At 46.9% G+C, this 20,471-nt stretch overlaps 1 pseudogene; it reads right to left on the bottom strand.

Moving 5' to 3' along the window:
* Positions 1-1,272: 1,272 nt before the first annotated feature.
* On the bottom strand, positions 1,273-2,300 carry LOC114906416 (annotated as a pseudogene).
* Between the last annotated feature and the right edge of the window lie 18,171 nt (positions 2,301-20,471).

Here is a 20,471-nt window from a genome sequence, read left to right as displayed (position 1 = left end):
ACTGCTCTGGCTACGTATTCCAATCCAGTAGTTTGAGCACAAGGCCATTCTTTTTATCACCTAAGACAAAGTTTGAAGTACTGAGAAAACAAATGAAATGAAAGACACAGGATGTGTCTCAGGGTAGGAGGAGGAGAACAGTACGAGCTCTACAGTAATTTAGACCAGGAGTCTAGTCCCACCCCTGTCATTTACTAGCCTTATGAAATTTGGCACATTACCAAACTCTAACTCTATGAGCCTCAGGATCTTCGCTGTGAAGTGAGTTTGATAAGACCTGTCTTGTAGGACTGGTGGAATATATGTAATGTATGGAAAGCATCTGTCACTGTGCCTGTCTTGTATTGAGACGTTAGGGAATGGCAGTTATTACTATGATTATCTTGACCCCAGACGTTACCATCGATCCAGCTGGGATTTTTTTTTTTTTTTTACATCTAAGATATGTCAGAGAATATGCAGCATTCTAGCCGGAAAAAATCCTCCCAATCAGCCAAAATTCTGCTTTTAACAATGAAAACTAAGGAATATGTTCTCTCCACCCTCTCTTTACCCTGCTTTTTTACTTGCTCTTCTTGAAGTAGAGAGTATCTCACCCTTTTCCATACAATAATAGCTTCTCTGAGAAACTGTAATTGCATGGGCAGAGGCTAGGACTTTTTTGATTAAACATCCCCAGTACGAGCACAGAGACTTCTTAAGAGCAGATGCTCAGTTAATGTTTGTGTAAAATAAGAGTCATGAACAAATCATTTACTATAATTTGTATTCTCAAACATTCTTGAAAACCATAAGCAAATCCAGTATATATCTTTTAAATTTACAAAAGAAAGACTAAATGGAGTAAGGCAAACCAAGAATTGATCAACTTTGACTTTAGCTCTCTAGCTGTCTTATCTATCTTATCTCTCCATCTAGCTACTACCTAGCTATCTTCTGATCCTATTTTAGCGTGGTGTTCTTTCATGTTTCCAAGGATATTCTTATCCTAAAGTGATGTTATTCTTGTTCTGGACCACAAAAGTGATTTAAGGATTTCCAATTTGTATTTCAAAAAACAAAATTCTTACTCCTAAATCTGACAAACAGCAATAAGTGTGTGATCCATGTCATTCATATACTTATATTCTGAATCTAAATAAACTTTCTGTTGAAAGGAACACCAATTAAAAATGCAGGAAAAAAGTCAACAAGTTATTTAAGCATATCAGGAACACTGGTTAACAGGCTTTTCCTACCACAAAGTGAAGAATGGGTGGGCTTCAGACCTCACTAGGGGTGTGAGGAGAGGCTGGATGTGGCCCTGGAACGCGCACGGCAGTGGCAGTAGTGCCAGCCCTGGCTGCAGCCCTGGCTCGGGCTCTCTCTCCCTCATCTCTCAAAGCCTCTTCATTGTGGGGTGGGAAGGCAGTGGGGACCGTATCATGGATCTTGGCCAGAACCTCCAGCACTTTCACCTTGCTGGTTTCAGCGCGGGCTCTCGGGCCCCACAGGAACTCAGAGCATGGCAGACCGCTGCTGGGCACCTGGCGGTACTCCAGGCACCTTTCCTGCACCAAATCTTCTGTGATAAGCTTCCTGCGCTCCACCAAGATGAAGTGCCTCCTTCCATCAAACACACCCCAAATATTCAGGAATTCCCAGATCTCCTCCTCAGAGGCGCGGTCGCCATGCAAGAAGATCACACCGAGGAGAGGCATCAGGAGCCCATTCTTCCGAAACCGCCCGCCACTGCTCCGACGCCCATCATCGGTGAGATCTAGCTTGCCGACAAGGGCATAGGAATGACTGTTGGCCTTGACTTCCTTCAATTCTAGGCCAAAGACCAGCTCCATGCACTCGGAGGCTCTCCTGGGGATCTCGGGGAAGTGCTCCCTATACCTTTTGTTGACAATCTTCAGCTTTTCTCCCTTTTTAATGGGCTCCTTTATCTTATATTTATACAGCATGAACTGCACCGACATCCCTGCCTTCCTGGTTACAAGATCCTTTCCAGGATCACTGGAGGTTGAGGCCTGGGAGGAATTTTTACTTTCCTCAACTTGGCCCTTGGCACGTACATCATATCCTGGGCATGAAACCCCTGCATCACGAGAGCTAGTGGCTGGGGCTCCCTGAGGCTCCTGGCGAGTGCCAGCAGCAGCGGAGCTCGGGGGAGTACCCTGAGAAACAGAAGCGGGTGAGGAAGTGGTCTCTTCTACCCCTGCTGTGGTGGCCTGAGCATGAAGACCCTGGGTCTCCCTCCGGGCCTGGCGGCGTTCCTCACGAGCACGGAGCTTACTCTTCTGACCACGAGGCATGGTGGCTGTGGTCAGGGACAGCAGACAGGAGTGTGGGCCAATGACAGGTGATTTGGACACCTGGAGGCTGGAGAATGAGATGACGTGAGCACCTTAAAGTAGGGAGATTCCACCTTGGCTTTATCAAAGGCTGCCTCTGCAAGTTTCCTTGAGGGCACTGCTCTGGGAACCCACAAGGTTCCTGTTTTCCCGGTCAGCCTGTCCTCCCAGAATCCCATAGAGGAACCACAGAGGCCTTAGAGTTTTACTCTGCATCCTATCAGCCCTGCCTTGGATTTACTCAGGTGACAACAGGTGCCGGCAGTGGGGTCCTCTCGGTTCATCTTCAATATTATCATGTCAGGTCTCGGCAGAGCCTGGGCACCCTCCCCGCTGCTACTCTTCAGCTGACACCTCAAACCTCCCTGCGATCCAGGAGAAGGAAGTGAAGGGGTGCCTCAGTCCACCTCCCTGCCAGGGGACACCAGAGCCGCGAGCTCAGTAGGGTCCTTTCTATCCTGAGTTCGTTGCGATCATCATTCGAGGTCCTCACCTTGGCTCCTTAAAAGGCTCGGAACCGCTCTCCATTTGCTGACTGGTGGATGCACCTTCAGACTAAGGACCTCACCTCTCTTAGACGTGATATAAAGAAGTGAAGCAGACGCTCTACCTGACAGTCCTTCCCAGAGATTTCTTGGGCTGAAATCCAAGCGCTGGGCTGGACACTTTGAGTCCTCACTCAGGTTCCTCAGTTGGGCTCCTGGTAGAGAAGCTCAACTTTTGCCTGAATTGATGCCTATGTGACAGTAAGAGCCAACCAGCCTGTGTCCCAATAGGAGGAAGTGAAGATGACCGTATCTAACTAAGCGTGGTCTCCCAAGAATGAAAGCTGTTGCAGGCAGGTTGAAGTCCTTGTGGTCCCACACAAGATCCCAGTTCAAGGTCTAAATGTGCCTCCTGATAGGGTCTAAGATTTCTCCCTCTGCTGACATGGGACCACTCTCCTCAGACCAAGACCCTTATCTCCCTGTTAGCCTGTAGTGGGAACTGATGGGCATTTCTGCCTGACATCTATGCTTGAGGTCTCCCAGGGATGCTAATAGTGAGGATTCTTTGTGGCCTGAATGCTTTCATGTGGGACATCCCCACAGTCCTCAAGGTTCTCACCATGACACCTGGCATAACCTGAAATCCTCCCTTGCCAACCCGAGGCTGCCCCCTTTGACCTGGTCTCTCACCTCCCTGAGATGTCCTGGGAATAAGTGAATGCAACTCGTGTCAAAATACCCAATTCTCCCAAGCCTGAAAACAGGGCTGGTGCTTTACGCTGCCCCGTTTCTTGTGGGAGGGGCCCCCATCCTCACTCGGTGTCACAACCATGAATGCTGCTGAGGACTAGGTCCCTTTGCTGAATTGGGCTTATTCCATTAGACCAAGGCTCTCATCTCCCTGAGACCATCTCCAGAGGAGATGAGGGGGCACCACAGCCTGCCAGCTCCGCCCGGAGCCTCCTCTCCTGAGTTTGGGAGTCACGAGATAGCCCTCATTTCCCTTCGTCACTAGAGGGGAATTTAGGTCACTCAACATCTGTCTACCTTGCTAGGGCCTCCTAGAGCTGAGAGCAGGGGCGCTGCTCAGTGTGGCCCGCTTTGGGGGCCGAGGTCTGCTCACTAGCACTCAGGGCCCTCATCTAGGACTCAGATCTTCTCCATTTGTACAATCAGCGCTACTCTCACAGACCAAGGCCTTCTGCCTGAGGCATCCTAGGCCGAAGTCAGCCCGATAGCTCTGCTGGGGCCTCCAAGAACAAGATCGCAGGGGTGGGATGCAGGTGGGTCACCTTTGTTATGGGGTGAGGGGGGAGGGAAGGTCCCTGCAGGCTACATTCAGGTCCTCACCGTGGCTCCGGACGAGTCCTGAAAACCCACGCTTGGCTGAACAACCGCCGCGGCTCCCGGTCAGGCTCCTCGCTTCTGAAGCGGAAGTCGGGGGGAGCCGCATCCGGCGCGGCGTGGGGTCTCCGAGGGGTGACGGCAGGGGCGGGACTCTGCGGGCACGCCCACTGGTCAGGGGTCAGGGGTCAGCGGTCCCTGCGTCCTGCTGGTGCCGTCTATCAGAGCCTGGGACCCCCTCCCTCTATGGTCCCGAGTCCTCCAGCCTCCAAACAAAGCCCTCACCTCCCCGAGGCCCTAGCTGGGGGAAGTCAGGGCGCTGAAATTCATAGAGCAAGCCAGTAGGTTAGAAACTCAGATGTTACAGTCTTGAGTCCAAGGTCTGTATAGCAGGGCAGGCATACTGGAAACTCAGGCAGGGTTTCTGTGTTGCACTCTTTTGTTTTTGTTTTTTTTAAAAAAATATTTATATATTTATTTTGGCTGCGCCGGGTCCTCGTTGTGGCATGCGGGATCTTTAGTCGCGGCATGGGAACTCTTAGTTGCAGCATGCATGTGGGATCTAGTTCCCTGACCAGGGATCGAACCGGGGCCCCCGGAATTGGGAGCACGGAGTCTTAGCCACTGGACCACCAGGGAAGTCCCTGTGTTGCAGTCTTGAGGCTGAATTCCTTCAGGAAACCTCAGTCCTTGGTCTTGGGGCCCTCAACTGATTGCACGAGGCCCAGTCACACTACGGGTGGTCATCCGCTTTACTCAAAGCCTACAGATGTATCTATTAATCGCATCTAAAAAATACCTTCACGGTGGACATCTAGACTGATAACTGACTAAACAACTGTGCAGCACAGCCTAGCTGAGATGGCGTACAAAATTAGGAGGTGGGAATGATAGGGAGGAATCTAGACTTGGAAATACGATGCTGCCGCTAACTGGGACAAAGAATACAGGAAGAGGACGAATGAGGTTGGGGGAAAAACTCATGTGTTTATATTTTTTCACATGGAGTTTGAGATATCCTCGAATCAGTCATGGTTGGATTTATGTTTGAAGCTTTGTGGGTAGGTCAGGGCTTGGGATAATAGATCTGCAAGTCAGCAGCAGACAGTCTGCAGTTAGAGCTGGAGGAGTGGATGAAGTCACCTGGGGATAGTGGTGGGGAGAACAACAATAGTGGACCGGATGTGGTAACTTGGGGAGCACCCGTTCCCCAAGGGGTGACGGAAAAGAAGTCCATTGAGGAGGCAGAGAAAAAGCAGGTTGAGAGGCAGAAGAACCAGGACAGGGCAGTGTCTTAAAAACTGTAGCAGACAGGGCTGTGCTCGCCAAACCCAATTCTATATTCCTTCTTCTCAGGCACACGGAAAGCTCCATTTTTCAGACCCCTTGAGGCTAACCGAGGATTTATGACTGGTTTCAGCCAATGAAATGGGAGAAGAAGTGATGGGTTTGGCTGAATCAGAGAAGAGCCCTTTAGAGACTCTCTGTCCACTCTCCCCTGCCTCAGTGAATAGGTAAGCCCCAGAGAAAACCCCCAAATGTCCCTGCCTCCCCCATACCCATTGAACATGTAGTGTGGTTGAGAAATAAACCTTTGTTGTGGTAAAACACTGAGATTTCAGGATTAATTTGACACTCTAACATAACCTAGCTTATCTTGACTAATACAGAAGCCAAGGCAGTAGAATATTTTGCAAAGGAGAGAACAGTCACAACAGTCTCACACGCATCAGTGTTCCAGAACAGAGACCCTTCCATGGATTCCCAAATGTGGAATAATTAAGCCAGTTAAGTCCAAACAATTTAGGGGGTCTCTCAATCATAACAGCCTGACAGGGAACCTGCATTGTCTTTTGGCTTTAGCAAACAAATGTGCTCATCAGGTCAATAAAATGTAGAGTTAACTTGAATTGGACATTGACATCACAACACATATACACATTACAGTGTACTAGTCTTGTGGTTTGGCTTGAAATCTTGAGGTGATGACATAAATTCTGATTGAATCATCTTTGCCTTAGTTCTCCATTTATGTTTTGCAAAAAGAGTGTTCTTAATATTTCCCCTTCGTACAAGAGACCCCAATTTATAAACAACTTTATCCTATATATTTAGTTACGAAGTCGATTGTTTAGCGTTCTGGGTGCCCTCTCCCAAGTGGAAAGAAATGATAAAGGATGATTAGCTTCCCAGGCCATATCCCACCACCTACAGTGCAGCCAGGCTAGAAATGCATATTATTCCAGGACATAATTATGACTTATGTTATTGGTTCTAATCAATGAGAAGCAAACTAAATGTCATTTTACATAAGGCACAACAATAGAGTCAAGCAGGAAGCTGTGCCAGATATATATGCATTATACTTGAAAAAGGAGAATACCAAATTCCAAAAGTACGTTGATGTAAACTAAAGGAGGTCCAACTGACCTAAATGCACACATCTAATCATAGATTCCACATATCTGTATAAATAAAAATGAAATCTCTGATGAGACTAGTAATTATGACATAAAATGTTCCAGCTAGAAAACATTAAGCTAAAAAAATCACTTAAAAACTATAAAATATACATGAAAACAATGCTTTGGTTAGGCAGCATTTCCAACGTATTCCGGTCCTTCTTCCACATATTACTCTCAAATGAGATCATCACAATCTCTTTTCTTCTCAGATTTATAGAAATTACATTAAGAGGTATCCTTGGATACCAAACAATCCTTAAATCTCACTTAGTCCAAGATGTGGTCAAAGCTGAGTTCCTCAGTTCTTCACTGCTTAGCTATTTACTAATGATAAAACATAAAATCTCTCTCTTTTGAATTACCTCATTTATCCTATACAAATGGGGAGTGAAGTATTAAGGCTAATAAATTTTTCTGATAACCATGGCTTGTATTTAAACATTAATACTTTTTATTGACCTAATTAATATTAATGGAAATCATCCGATAGTGCTTTAGGGACTACAGATGTGACAGATTCCCTCTCAGAAGGTTAGTATTTCTACACTGTAGTTTTTAAGTGTTAAGGTTATCTATAGGGCCCATATTCTTCCTGTATTAAATGTCAATTAATCCTTCAATGAAAACTCAGCAAAATGCTTTGATAATAAAATATGCAGGATACAAAATTAATGCACAGAAATCTCGGCATTCCTATACACTAATGATGACAAATCTGAAGAAATCAAAAACATCCCATTACATTGCAAACAAAAAGAATAAACTATCTAGGAGATAAACCGACCTAAGGAGACACAAGGACGGATTCAGAAACTGCCAGACATGCTGAGAGAAATTAAAGATGTCAAATAGATGGAGAGATATACCATGTTCTTGGATTGGAAGAATCAACATGGAAAAATGACTCTACACCAAAGCAATCTACAGCTTCAAGGCAATCCATCCAAATACCAATGGCATTTTTCCACAGAATAGAAACAACAAATTTCACAAATTTGTATGGAAGCACAAAAGCCCCGAACAGCCCAAGCAATCTTGAGAACAAAAAACGGAGCTGGAGGAAAATCAGGCTCCCTGACTTCAGGACTATACTACAAAGCTACAGTAATCATAGACGTGGGTATGGCACCAAAACAGAAAGCTACATCATGGAAACAGGATGAAAGCCCGAGGATTAAACCCACGCACATATGGTACCTATCTGTGAAAAGGAGGCAGGGAATGTACAGTGGGAAAGGGCCAGCCTCTTCAAAAAGTGGTGCTGGGAAAACTGTGACATGGACATGTAAAAGTATAGATTAGATCCTCCATAACACCATACACAAAAATAGCTCAAAATGCAATTAAAGACCTAACTTTAAGGCCAGAAACCTATCAAACTCTTAGAGGGAAACACAGGCAGAACACTCTAGACATTAAATACAGCAAGATCGTTTGACTGCCCTCCTAGAGAAAGGAAATAAAAACAAAAATAAACAAACGGGACTAATGATGAACTTCAAAGCTTTGCGCAGCAAGGGAACCATAAACCAGACCAAAGGACAACCTCGAATGGGATAAATATTTTCAATGAAGCAACTGACACAAGTAATTTTCATATTTACAAGCAGGCTCATGCAGCCAATAACAAAAAAACAAGCACCCATCCAAAATGGGCGAATCAGAAGACCTAAACAGACATTTCTCCACAAGAAGATACAAGACTGCCAAAAACACATGAAAGATAGCTCAAACTCATTAATCATGAGAGACATGCAAATCAAAACTACAAGAGTATATTCACACCAGTCCGAATGGCCATCATCAAAAAATCTAGAACCAATAAATGTGGAGAGGTTTTGGATGAAACGGGAACACTCCTGCACTTGTGGGTGGGAATGTGAATTGTACAGCCCACTATGGAGAACTTATGGATGTTCTTAATTACAAACACTACAAATAGAATACCCTATGACCAGCAATCCCACTACTTTGCTTATACCCTTGCGAAAACCAGAATTCAAACAAGAGTAATGTACCAACTGGGTCTTGCGCTCTGTTTACATAGCCGGAGATGGAAACAACTACGTGCCCATCATGGAGAGGATAAAGACGAGTGGCAAATGGACAATGGGCACTACTCAGCATAAAAAAAGAATGCAATTCAGCTATTGTAATGAGGTGGAAGACTACAGTCTGTCATACAGAGTGAAGTAAGTAGAAAGAGAAAGGGAACAAATACCAGATGTAACACAACATATGGAATTAAAAAAAAAAATGTCATTAAGAACGAGGAGTAAGACAGGAATAACGAACAGACTAAGGAGCACGGACTTGAGGATATGGGGAGAGGGGGAAGGGTGCGCTGTGGACAAAGAGCGGAGAGAGGCATGGACATTTATTTACACTACCAAACGTAGGTAGTAGAGGCTGGTGGGAAAGCAGCGCATAGCACGGGATATCCGTCAGGCTTTGTGGGTGACCGCCTGGAGGTGGGATAAGGGAGAGTGGGAGGGAGGGAGACGCAAGAGGGAAGCGATATGGGAACATATGTATATGTAAATGATTCATTGTTAAAAGCAGAAACTACCCACACATTGTAACAGTAATTATACCCAATAAAGATGTAAAAAATAAAAAAATAAAGGAGCGCTCACATGACACCTGACTTCCATACCTGGGCTACCAGTGCTGCAAGCAGGAGTGGGCCCACTCTAGTTGTCTCCTAGTTGTGGGTTGAGTGGTATCATCATGGTCTTTCAGGGTCCCACCCTGACTCTATAAACGCCCTGGGTCTCTTCCCTCTGCAGAATTCAGGCTTTCATTAGTCCAACACCCTCACATCTATGAACTCTCCAGACAAATTGAAAGAGTGACTTCACTTGACAGACTCTGGTTCTACTCAAACCGGGCAGAATTATGAGACCCTACATTTTAGAGTCGGTGTTCACATTAGTCCTCACTCAGGTCTCCGAACCCGAAAATCGGTAGGACTTAGGACCCTCCCACCAATAACCTGGGTAGCAGCCTCCGAGCAAAGCCTCAATTCATGGTCCTAGAGGGGGAGTCAGGGTCCTCATCGATGCCACCCCTGGCTGGAGCCTCACCACAAGTGTAGGGCGACTGCTTGTGAGTGCCCCGCAATGGGAAGGCCCCCTCATCAGATTTTAGGGCCCTCACCTTTAACCTCAGTTAGGACAGGTATCTCCTCTGCAAGATGGAGCTACTCCCTAGACAACGGCCTCCAGCCACGAGACATCTCAGCAGGGCAGAACTCAGTTGATGGCTATCGTTGGGGCTTACCAGGGCCTACAGGCAGCACGAGACGTGTGCGTTTGTTATTGAGCGAGTGGCCTCTCACTCCACCAAGTCTTCACCTGACTGCCAGACCAGTAATGGGAAATTTTATCTTGGCCCGGCCGGAGGCATTGGGCCTCAGATGAAAGTTCTCATTCCTGGAACCTCTGAAGCGAAGTCCGGATGACTCACATTTCCGGCACAACTACTCAGGGTCTGCAGCTGACAGCGGGGCGGGGGGCGTAGTCCAGTGTTCTGAAGCCGGTGGTCAAGGTCCTACATAAGTGTGCCCATCTTGGAATCGTCAGAGCCGGGGACTTATCCCTTACTGACTGTGCCCACAAGCTTCACCTCTATGAGCTCTGGGGGGGGGGGGGAAGAACGGGCCTTGCTTATATTATGACCACCACGGCATGGAGGGCTCCGGGAATGAGTGCATGGGTGCGGCTTTGTTTGCCATCTCTACGCCTCATTTAGCAATCAGGGCCACGCCCCCACCCCGCCCCACCCCGCCTTGACTCAGTTAGGGCTAGGTTTCTTGATTTACAGAATCAGGAATTCTCGCTTGATTAAGGCTTCCCCTTGAGAATTCAGGCAGAACTCAGCCTATTACAGCCTTTCGGGAACCTTCACTTCGATCCAGAGGGGAATTGTGGGGGTCACCTCTGTTACGGGAGGGGGAAGGGATCCCTTGGGTCCACATTCCGGTCATCACCTCGACTGCAGATTCAGTCCTGGGAATCCGGCCCCTTTGCAGAACAAACACCGGTGAACAACCGTCCGGCTCCTGCCCGGGCGCGGAAGTTGTGGGGGGCACTACCGGATGAGGCTGCTCGTGTGGGGTTCCAACGGCGCAGGGACGCGCGGGCTCTATGGGAGCGGGGTTCAGAGGTGGTCCAGCCGTCCCATGATCCTCCCTGCGGCTCTCCGTGCCATCTATAGAGCCGTGACTCCTCTCTGTGGGTCCCGAGTCGTCAGCTCAAAACAAAGCCCCTCACTCCCCGAGTCCTAGTGGGGAGGCAGGGCGATTGCCTGACCATCTCTGGCTGACAAGAGGGCGGCCACCCGTGAGCATCACTCCTTGGGAGAGCGACGTCTCATTCGCACTGAGGTCCTCAACTTGACCTGGATTTGTGGTTATTGCAAGCCCCTCCCTGCAGAACGGGACCTGAGCCTGATAGACAAAGCCCTCCCGCGCCGGGAGACCAGACAGACATAAATGATGGAGGCTTTCATCCCTCGGCTTGTGGGGCCTCTCTGGTAAGAATGGGGGCAGGGAGTCTGTAAAGCAAGGCATTTGTGGTCTAGCGATGCCTTTCCTCACTCAGGGACCCCACCATACTCCTGGCAGTCCCGGGACCGAGATCCTCCCTGACCTACAACTGAGCTTTCCTCTACGGAAACTGAGCTGTTCTTCTTAGCAAGACTTTGACCTCCACTGAAAAACTAGAGATTATAAGGAGCGGATGCCCTGCATGGGCATCTAGGTGTGAGAGCACGGTTGGAGGTCTCTGAAATGACCTATCTCTGCGTGGTGTCTCTCCAGTCCTCACTCATTTTTGGGGGGAGGGGTGTGTCCTTTTGTCTCTCTCTTGGATTAAAGGTTCCTGTGGGATGCCAACATCCCCTGAACCTCTTGAGCGCGTACCTAATGCCAAACCTTGTTTAGTTAGTCCCAGACTTGCCGTGAGAGGGAGGAAAAGCAACATAAGGAGGAGGCCCCAGGACAGGGGTGGGCTCAAGAAGAAAAATACTGTAATCGTCCTTTTCAAAAAACAAGCCAGAATTAGCCTCTGGGACTGTTTTAAGTGATTTATAGGCATACCTCTTTTATCGTATTTCACTTAATCATGTTCACAAGATATTCGTTTATTAGGAATTGTAAGTTTGTGGTTACCGGGCATTGACATGGAATGGGGCCCGCTTTCCAACCACCATGTGTTCACGTGGGGGTCCCTGTTGCCACATTTGTTAATTTCCTTTTGAAATATTTTAACCTTTTTCATATTCCTTAGGTTTTTCTCTGTCGTTATCTTTGTAATTCTGTAACGTTTTGTTTTGTTTGTTGTTTGTTTTGCGGTACGCGGGACTCTCACTGTTGGTGGCCTCTCCGTTGCAGAAGCACAGGCTCCGGACACGCGGCTCATGCGCACGGCTCACGGGCCCAGCCGCTCGCGGAATGTGGGTCTTCCCGGACGGGCACGAACCCGGGTCCCTGCAATCGGCGGCGGACCCAACCACTGCGCACCAGGGAAGCCACTGTTTTGATATTTTAAATTAGATGTGTACAATTTTTTTAGACACGTTAGTAAGGTACAATAGGATAACAACTTTTTAAAGCACGGGAAACCCAAAATTCGTGCGATTTACTTTATTGCAATTATCGCATTATTGCGGTTGACTAGAAACCCAACCCACAGTGTCTGGATATGCGCTAACTTCTAAAGGAAAGGAGTGTTCCAGGATGGTTTGTGCTTCCCTGATTGAGGTATGTGACACTGCATAATAGAGAGATTCCTATTGTCACTGAGCAGCATCTGTTTTTCTCCTTATTCTGTTCCTCCTTCTATTCCTAACTGGCATTTACTGAGGTACTCGTCAATGATGGTAGATTCAATCCCGTTCTGTTAGCACACAGTCCTGATCTTTATCCCAAGTAATGAGTGTCAAGGAATCAGCGATGCTTTAGGCCAAGAGGGTATAACAGTGTGAGATTCTAGAGGGAATTCAGACAGGAGTCAGTCCCAGGCTTGTCATTTAACTAGTGTACCAGCAGGGTCACTGCCTGAATGCATAGACGCCAATACTATATAGCACTGCCTTCTGAGATATTAAAACTTTATTCGGGACTTCCCTGGTGGTGCAGTGGTTAAGAATCTGCCTGCAAATGCAGGGGGCATGCAGAGGGAAGAGATCTGGGGGGCGATATGTATATGTATAGCTGATTCACTTGTTAAAAGCAGAAACGAAAACATCATAAAGCAATTATACTCAAATAAAGATGTTTAAACCAAAAGTGTTGAAAAGAACATGACACAATGAACTTATTACAACAACAGAAAAGACTTACAGATATCGAAAACAAACTTATGGTTTACCAGGAACGGGGGCGGAGGGGGAATGGATAAATCAGGGTTGGGTTAACACGCCCATTACTATATATAAGACAGATAACCAACGGGACTACTTGTAAGCACTCTGCGCAATATTTGTGTTCTGTATGAGAAAAATATTGAAATGACGAAAGTACGTATATGGTGACTGAATCACTTTGTGTAACCTTAAAACTAACACATTGTAAATTCAACTATACTCCAGTAAAATAAAATAAAAATACCATTGATCGCAATTCCCCTCTGTGATATATCCATTGAAAACCATATTTGCAAAGGTACACGCCCCAATGTTCATGAGCACTATTTGCAACAGCAAAGAATGGAAGCAACTAAAGTCCATCGACAGAGGAATGGATAAAAACTAGTGTACATATATAAACGGAATATACTCAGTCATAAAAAAAGAAAGAAAGAATGCACTGCAGCAAGTGGACGGCTAGGATTATCAATAAGGAAATAGTCAGACAGAAAGAAAAAAATATATCACTCAATGTGGATCTAATTTTTAAAAGGACAAAATGAACTACTTACAAACAGAACAGACTAAGATATCGAAACAAACTTATGGTTTAAAAGGGGGAACGTGGGGGGGGGGGGAATGGATAATCAGAGCTTGGGATAAATACCACTGCATATATAGACAGATACCAACGAGGACCTATGTATAGCACAGGGGACTGCTCAATATTTCTGTGATAATCGTTGAGAAAAGAACATGAAAATGAACAATATATGTATATGTATAATGACTCATTTGCACTTGTTAACCTGACACACAAACATTGTAATAATATTCTCAATAAAGCAACAAAAAACAAAAAGGAAATACAGTGTAACACCACTCGGGCAATCATTTAGGCGGGTGAAAAACCCATCACCTGTAAAGCAAGTTTTCCAGTCCAGGAGCAAGGTTTTTTATCCTGATAGAGGCCCTCTAATATCATCAGGTTTAATTAATTAGTTTGCCACAGTCATCCAATAGCCAACCCCATTAGCCAATCCTGACAGAATATACAGTCAGACCTGAACAAACACAGGCAAACAAATCCAAAGGCCTGGGACTTTAACCAATCCTTTGAGTACCTCAGCGGCTGTAACCTTCTGTTATGTCTCTCTTAGGGTGGGACTCTAGCCCACGATCCTAGCCTTAGGACTCTAACCTGGGACTGTATCCCGAGCAAAAAAAAACTCCCCCAGGCGGACTCAACCCACATTCCGCTGAGATATTAGACAATTTAGGTACAGGCAAATTTTAACAAGGTTACTCACCCAAAAGCGTCTGATCCAGGAGCTGTTTCTTTTCTCAAAAGTGAAAGTAGCCGAGGAGCTCGAGTGCCATGGCGGTTGATGAGCAGGAAACAAGAGCCGACCTTCTAGACAAATTCAGTCTAGGTGGCTACTCAAGTTGGTGCTGAGGGCCCACTCTGCCAGGGGCTACAGTGCCTCAGGCAGGCGGTCACAAGACCTAAACTCACCTGGGTGCCAAAACTACTGAACAAGGGCTCACTGCACTTGTGCACAGAGCCAACACTACGGCAACAGTTTTGAGAAAAGAGCTTTACTGCAAGGCGACTACACAGGAGACAAGGCTCTAAATTCACCTCAACCCAGCGGTCTGGGTGAAATTAAGGAGGTCGGGGTAATTTCAAACTTGGAAGCTAATTGGTAGTCTTGAATTAGTCCATATAAGCTCATGCGGCCGGAGGCCAGATTTTCCTTAATTGAAGGATTGTCACGGGCTCTCCAGGAACATTCTATTCTCTGATTTCTGCCGACTGAAGATCTGGTTCCAGGTATCCTGGGGTCATGGGTTGCTTTCTTGGAGATGTGCAGTTGTCTCTGATAAAATAACACAAGGTTGATAATCAAAACCTAGTAAGAGGCAAAACCAGTTAGCTGATCAATGTTTACGTGTCTGTTTCATAGCCCTGTGCTTGAGCACGTTAACCAACAGCCAAGACAAAGAAGTCGCACTTACTAAAATGCTGCCTAGCAGGACCATCTGTAATGAATCCACACCAGGGATATATACATAAGGAGCTTGTGGGAGAATCTTCCTAGCTGGAAACAACATCAAGTCCTTAGAATTTGTCTGCACTACAGTGTCTTCCCCTACCAGCACCTTTCTTTAAATAACCATTATTTCCACTTATTTAATACCACAAAAATCCCAGATGCCTAGAATTGCCAAATTACACAACAAGATAGAATAACTGAGTACGCTTGTTAATGGCGAGGTCTCTGGCCCCCCAACCCCAGGGTAAAGACTGCCAGCCCAGTGGATTCTGGATCTCTTGGGCCCTCCATCTGAGGCTTCTGGCCGGGCTCACCACTCCCACAGTCTCATCTAGCCCACCAGGCACCTCACTTTTAAAAGTGATTCTCACTGAAGGCTTTGCATTTTCCTAAGGCGCCAAACTGCCTGCCTCAGGCATATTTAAACTTGATGCTTTCAGCTCCAACTGCCTGCCCTCTTTAACCCTACTTTTACTTGTTCTTTAGGTCATAGAGTGCATTCACCATCTTTTTATAAATAGCAGCTCCTAGCACTCCAAATCATGGGCAGGGCTAGACCTTGTTTTTGGTGGTGTTGTTTGGGGGCTTTTTTTGGGGGGGGGTGGCGGGGGGGGAAGCATCACCGTACTAGTGGATTGCCTTCCAAAGAGCTCATTCTCAATTAATGATGGGAAATTAAGGAGTAGCATTGGCCTAATCCATTAAAATTAATTTCCTACATTCCTGAATAATCTAAGCAAATCCAGGGTATGACTTCCACTTTTACAAGAGAGAAACATGAGAAGGATTAGGCAAACCACAAATTGCTCATCTTTCCCCTATTTTAGTCTTTCTTTCGGCCTTTATTGATTAAGATAGGTACCTACTGTATTATATGCACTATGTCAAACTACACCCAAACAAAAAAAATATGCTTTTTTTTTGCGGTACGGGGCCTCTCACTGTTGTGGCTTCTCCCGTCGCAGAGTCAGGCTCGGGACGGCAGGCTCAGCGGCCATGGCGCACGAGGCCCAGCGCTCCGCGGCATGTGGGACCTTCCCGGACAGGGCGACCCCGTGTCCTGATCGGCGGCAATTCCTACCGCAGAAATATGAAGAGCCATTATGGGGGTAGACATGCTGAAGGTGTCAACAAACGTACAGGGAACAATTCCTGAGATCCTAAGGAGAGCCACTGAGCACATTGTTTTTAATGAGGTTCTTACCTCATGAGAGCTCTGGGAGGAGTGGTATGACGCTCATGTCACCATGCCTAAGTGACATAGCCTCAGTTGGACAACAGGGACAGTGCTCTATGTGGTCCCCTTCTTCTGGGAGAGATCCTTTCATTGTCAGTCAGTGTCATCATGTTGACTCCTGTTAGGAAACTGGGTACCCTTCCTCTGCTGAATGGGCCTCCCCCATCAGTCCAAGGACTTTAGTCCTTAAACCATCCTCCTTCAGGCAATAAGGGATAAACTTAGTCTGAAAGCCCTGTTATTGCCACCCCAGGCCAATTACAGACGCGGGACTTCTAAGGAGTATCTGTAAGGGTATTTGGTTGCCCATCCTCAACAGGACTTTACTTTGACACTGTACGCCTGGGATTCCACTCTCTGTGAACAGCCAGCTATAAACAAGGTCCTCCCCTCCTGACACCCTCCAGGCAGAAGTCAGGGGGCACTTACCTTGCCAGCTTTGCCTATGCCTCCCAGGGCTAACAGCGAGGAGGGGCTAGTGTGTAGCCCTGACAGTGTGGACTGAGTGGTCCCCATGTCCACAGACAGGGTCTTCACTTGACTCTGCACACTTCCTGGGACTTCCATTTCCTGTGATCTAAGGTTGAGGCTCTGGCTGACCCAGAGTCCCCACCTCCCGCGACTGAGTTGAAAGTGTTTAGTCAAAGCAGCAGGACTGTTCTGGACTCAGGGGGCTGCAAAGGGATGGGACTTTATGGGTCCTACTGTTCTGGCTGGGTCTTTTATTCGGTTTATCACTGTCATTTCTGTGAGAGACTCACACTCTTCTCTACCACAACCTGAGACCCGCCCTTAGACAATTTCTTACGGCCCCAAGAAGCCTGAAGAATAAGTGAGGGTAGGTTGCCTAACAGGTCTGCTGAGACCTCTGTGTCTGATAGCAACAGGATGGTGTCCAATGACACCCCCCAATATCTGGGTTTGGTTCCTCATCCCTACACGGGGCCCTCATCTTGCTTTCATCTATTGGATTAAGTCTGCTTAGGAAATTCCACATCTTGAAAATCTTGAGAGTTTTCGTCTGCAAACTACAGAGAATGGGTCCCGGCCCAGGAGTAATGTGAGGGGAAGCGTAGACAAGGCAGGAGTCCAGAACAGGTGGTGGTAGCCTGTCAGGGAAAAAGTACACTGATCTATTTCATCCATCAGCCAGATGAAGATTCCACGTCACTTCTGTTCTGATAGATTTACTTTCTACAGGGAAGAGGACTGTGAGGATGATTTTGAGAGCCTAGCTTTTGAGGTTATCTAACACTCGCAAATGTAGATGCTTATACTGTCAGCGAATATGTCTCTTTCATTATTTTTTATACCTCTCAAATATTGGGTATTCTTACTGCTTGGCTACGTATTCCAATCCGCAGTTGAGCACAAGGCCATCTTTTTATCACCTAAGTACAACGTTTGAAGTACTGAGAAAAAATGAAATGAAAGACACAGGATGTGTCTCAGGGGGGAGGAGGAGAACGTACGAGCTCTACAGTAATTTAGACCAGGAGTCTAGTCCCACCCTGCATTTACTAGCCTTATGAAATTGGCACATTACCAAACTCTAACTCTATGAGCCTCAGGATCTTCGCTGTGAAGTGAGTTGATAAGACCTGTCTTGTAGGACTGGTGGATATATGTAATGTATGGAAAGCATCTGTCACTGTGCCGTCTTGTATTGAGACGTTAGGGAATGGCAGTTATTACTATGATTATCTTGACCTCAGACGTTACCATCGATCCAGCTGGGATTTTTTTTTTTTTTTTTTTGTACATCTAAGATATGTCAGAGAATATGCAGCATTCTAGCCGGAAAAAATCCTCCCAATCAGCCAAAATTCTGCTTTTAACAATGAAAACTAAGGAATGTTCCCTCCACCCCTCTATTACCCTGCTTTTACTTGTTTCTTGAAGTAGAGAGTATCTCACCCTTTTCCATACAATAATAGCTTCTCTGAGAAAAATGTAATTGCATGGGCATAGGCTAGGACTTTTTTGATTAAACATCCCCAGTACGAGCACAGAGACTTCTTAAGAGCAGATGCTCAGTTAATGCTTGTTGTAAAATAAGAGTCATGAACAAATCATTTGCTATAAATTGTATTCTCAAACATTCTGAAAGCCATAAGCAAATCCAGTATATTCTTTAAATTTACAAAGAAGACTAAAGGAGTAAGGCAAACCAAGAATTGATCAACTTGATTTAGCTCTCGCTGTCTATCTATCTAATCTCTCCATCTAGCTTACTAGCATCTTCTGATCCTATTTTAGCGTGGTGTTCTTTCAGTTTCCAAGGATATTTTATCCTAAGTGAGTTATCTGTTCTGGACACAAAGTGATTTAAGGATTTCCAATTTGTATTTCAAAAAACAAATTCTACTCCTAAATCTGACAAACAGCAATAAGTGTGTGATCCATGCATTCATATACTATATTCTGAATCTAAAAACTTCTGTTGAAAGGAACACAAATAAGAATGCAGGAAAAAAGTCAACAAGTTTTTAAGCATATCAGGAACACTGGTTAACGGCTTTCCTACCACAAAGTGAAGAATGGTGGGCTTCAGACCTCACTAGGGGTGGAGGAAGAGGCGGATGTGGCCCTGGAACCGCACGGCAGTGGCAGTAGTGCCAGCCTGGCTGCCGCCCTGGCTCGGGCTCTCTCTCCCTCATCTCTCAAAGCTCTTCATGTGGGGTGGGAAGGCAGTGGGGAAGTTATCATGATCTTGGCCAGAACCTCCAGCACTTCACCTGCTGGTTTCAGCGCGGGCTCTCGGGCCCCACAGGAACTCAGAGCATGCGGATCGCTGCTGGGCACCTGGCGGTACTCCAGGCACCTTTCCTGCACCAAATTTCTTGATAAGCTTCCTGGGCTCCACAAGATGAAGTGCCTCCTTCCATCAAACACCCAAATATTCCGGAATTCCCAGATCTCCTCCCTAGAGCGCGGTCGCCATGCAAGAAGATCACACCGAGGAGAGGCATCAGGCCCTTCTTCCGAAAACCGCCCACTGCTCCGACGCCATCATCGGTGAGATCTAGCTTGCGACAAGGGCATAGGAATGACTGTGGCTTGACTTCCTTCAATTCTAGGCCAAAGACCGCTCATGCACTCGGAGGCTCTCCTGGGGATCTCGGGGAAGTGCTCCCTATACCTTTTGTTGACAATCTTCAGCTTTTCTCCCTTTTTAATGGGCTCCTTTCTCTATATTTATACAGCATGAACGCACCGACATCCCTGCCCTCCTGGTTACAAGATCCTTCCAGGATATGGAGGTTGAGGCCTGGGAGGAATTTTATTTCCTAACTTGGCCCTTGGACGTACATCATATCCTGGGCATGAAACCCCTGCATCACGAGAGCTAGTGGCTGGGGCTCCCTGAGGCTCCTGGCGAGTGCCAGCAGCAGCGGAGCTCGGGGGAGTACCCTGAGAAAACAGAAGCGGGATGGGAAGGTCTCTTCTCCCCTGCTGTGGTGGCCTGAGCATGAAGAACTGGGTCTCACCTGTTCGGCGGCGTTCCTCACGAGCACGGAGCTTACTCTTCTGACCACGAGCATGGGGGCTGTGGTCAGGGACAGCAGACAGGAGTGTGGGCCAATGACAGGTGATTGGACACCTGGAGGCTGGAGAATGAGATGACGTGAGCACCTTAGTAGGGAGATCCACCTGGCTTTAACAAAGGCTGCCTCTGCAAGTTTCCTTGAGGGCACTGCTCTGGAACCCACAAGGTCGTGTTTCCCGGTCAGCCTGTCCTCCAGATCCCATAGAGGAACCACAGAGGCCTAGAGTTTTACTCTGCATCCTATAGCCTGCCTTGGATTTACTCAGGTGACAACAGGTGCCGGCAGTGGGGTCCTCTCGGTTCATTTCAATATTATCATGTCAGGTCTCGGCAGAGCCTGGGCACCCTCCCCGCTGCTACTCTTCAGCTGACACTCAAACCTCCCTGCGATCCAGGGAGGAAGTGAAGGGGTGCTCAGTCCACCTCCTGCCCGGGGACACCAGAGCCGCGAGCTCAGTGGGTCCTTTCTATCCTGAGTTCGTTGCGATCATCATTCGAGGTCCTCACCTTGGCTCCTTAAAAGGTCGGAACGCTCTCCATTTGCTGACTGGTGGATGCACCTTCAGACTAAGGACCTCACCTCTCTTAGACGTGATATAAAGAAGTGAAGCGACGCTCTACCTGACAGTCCTTCCCAGAG

The sequence above is a fragment of the Monodon monoceros genome, unplaced genomic scaffold, assembly GCF_005190385.1.
Source record: "Monodon monoceros isolate NGI ecotype Baffin Bay Population unplaced genomic scaffold, NGI_Narwhal_1 Super_Scaffold_22, whole genome shotgun sequence".
Taxonomy (NCBI): Eukaryota; Metazoa; Chordata; class Mammalia; order Artiodactyla; family Monodontidae; genus Monodon; species Monodon monoceros.
The sequence above is the reverse complement of the archived record's forward strand: the minus strand, read 5'-3'. Positions and strand labels throughout refer to the sequence as shown.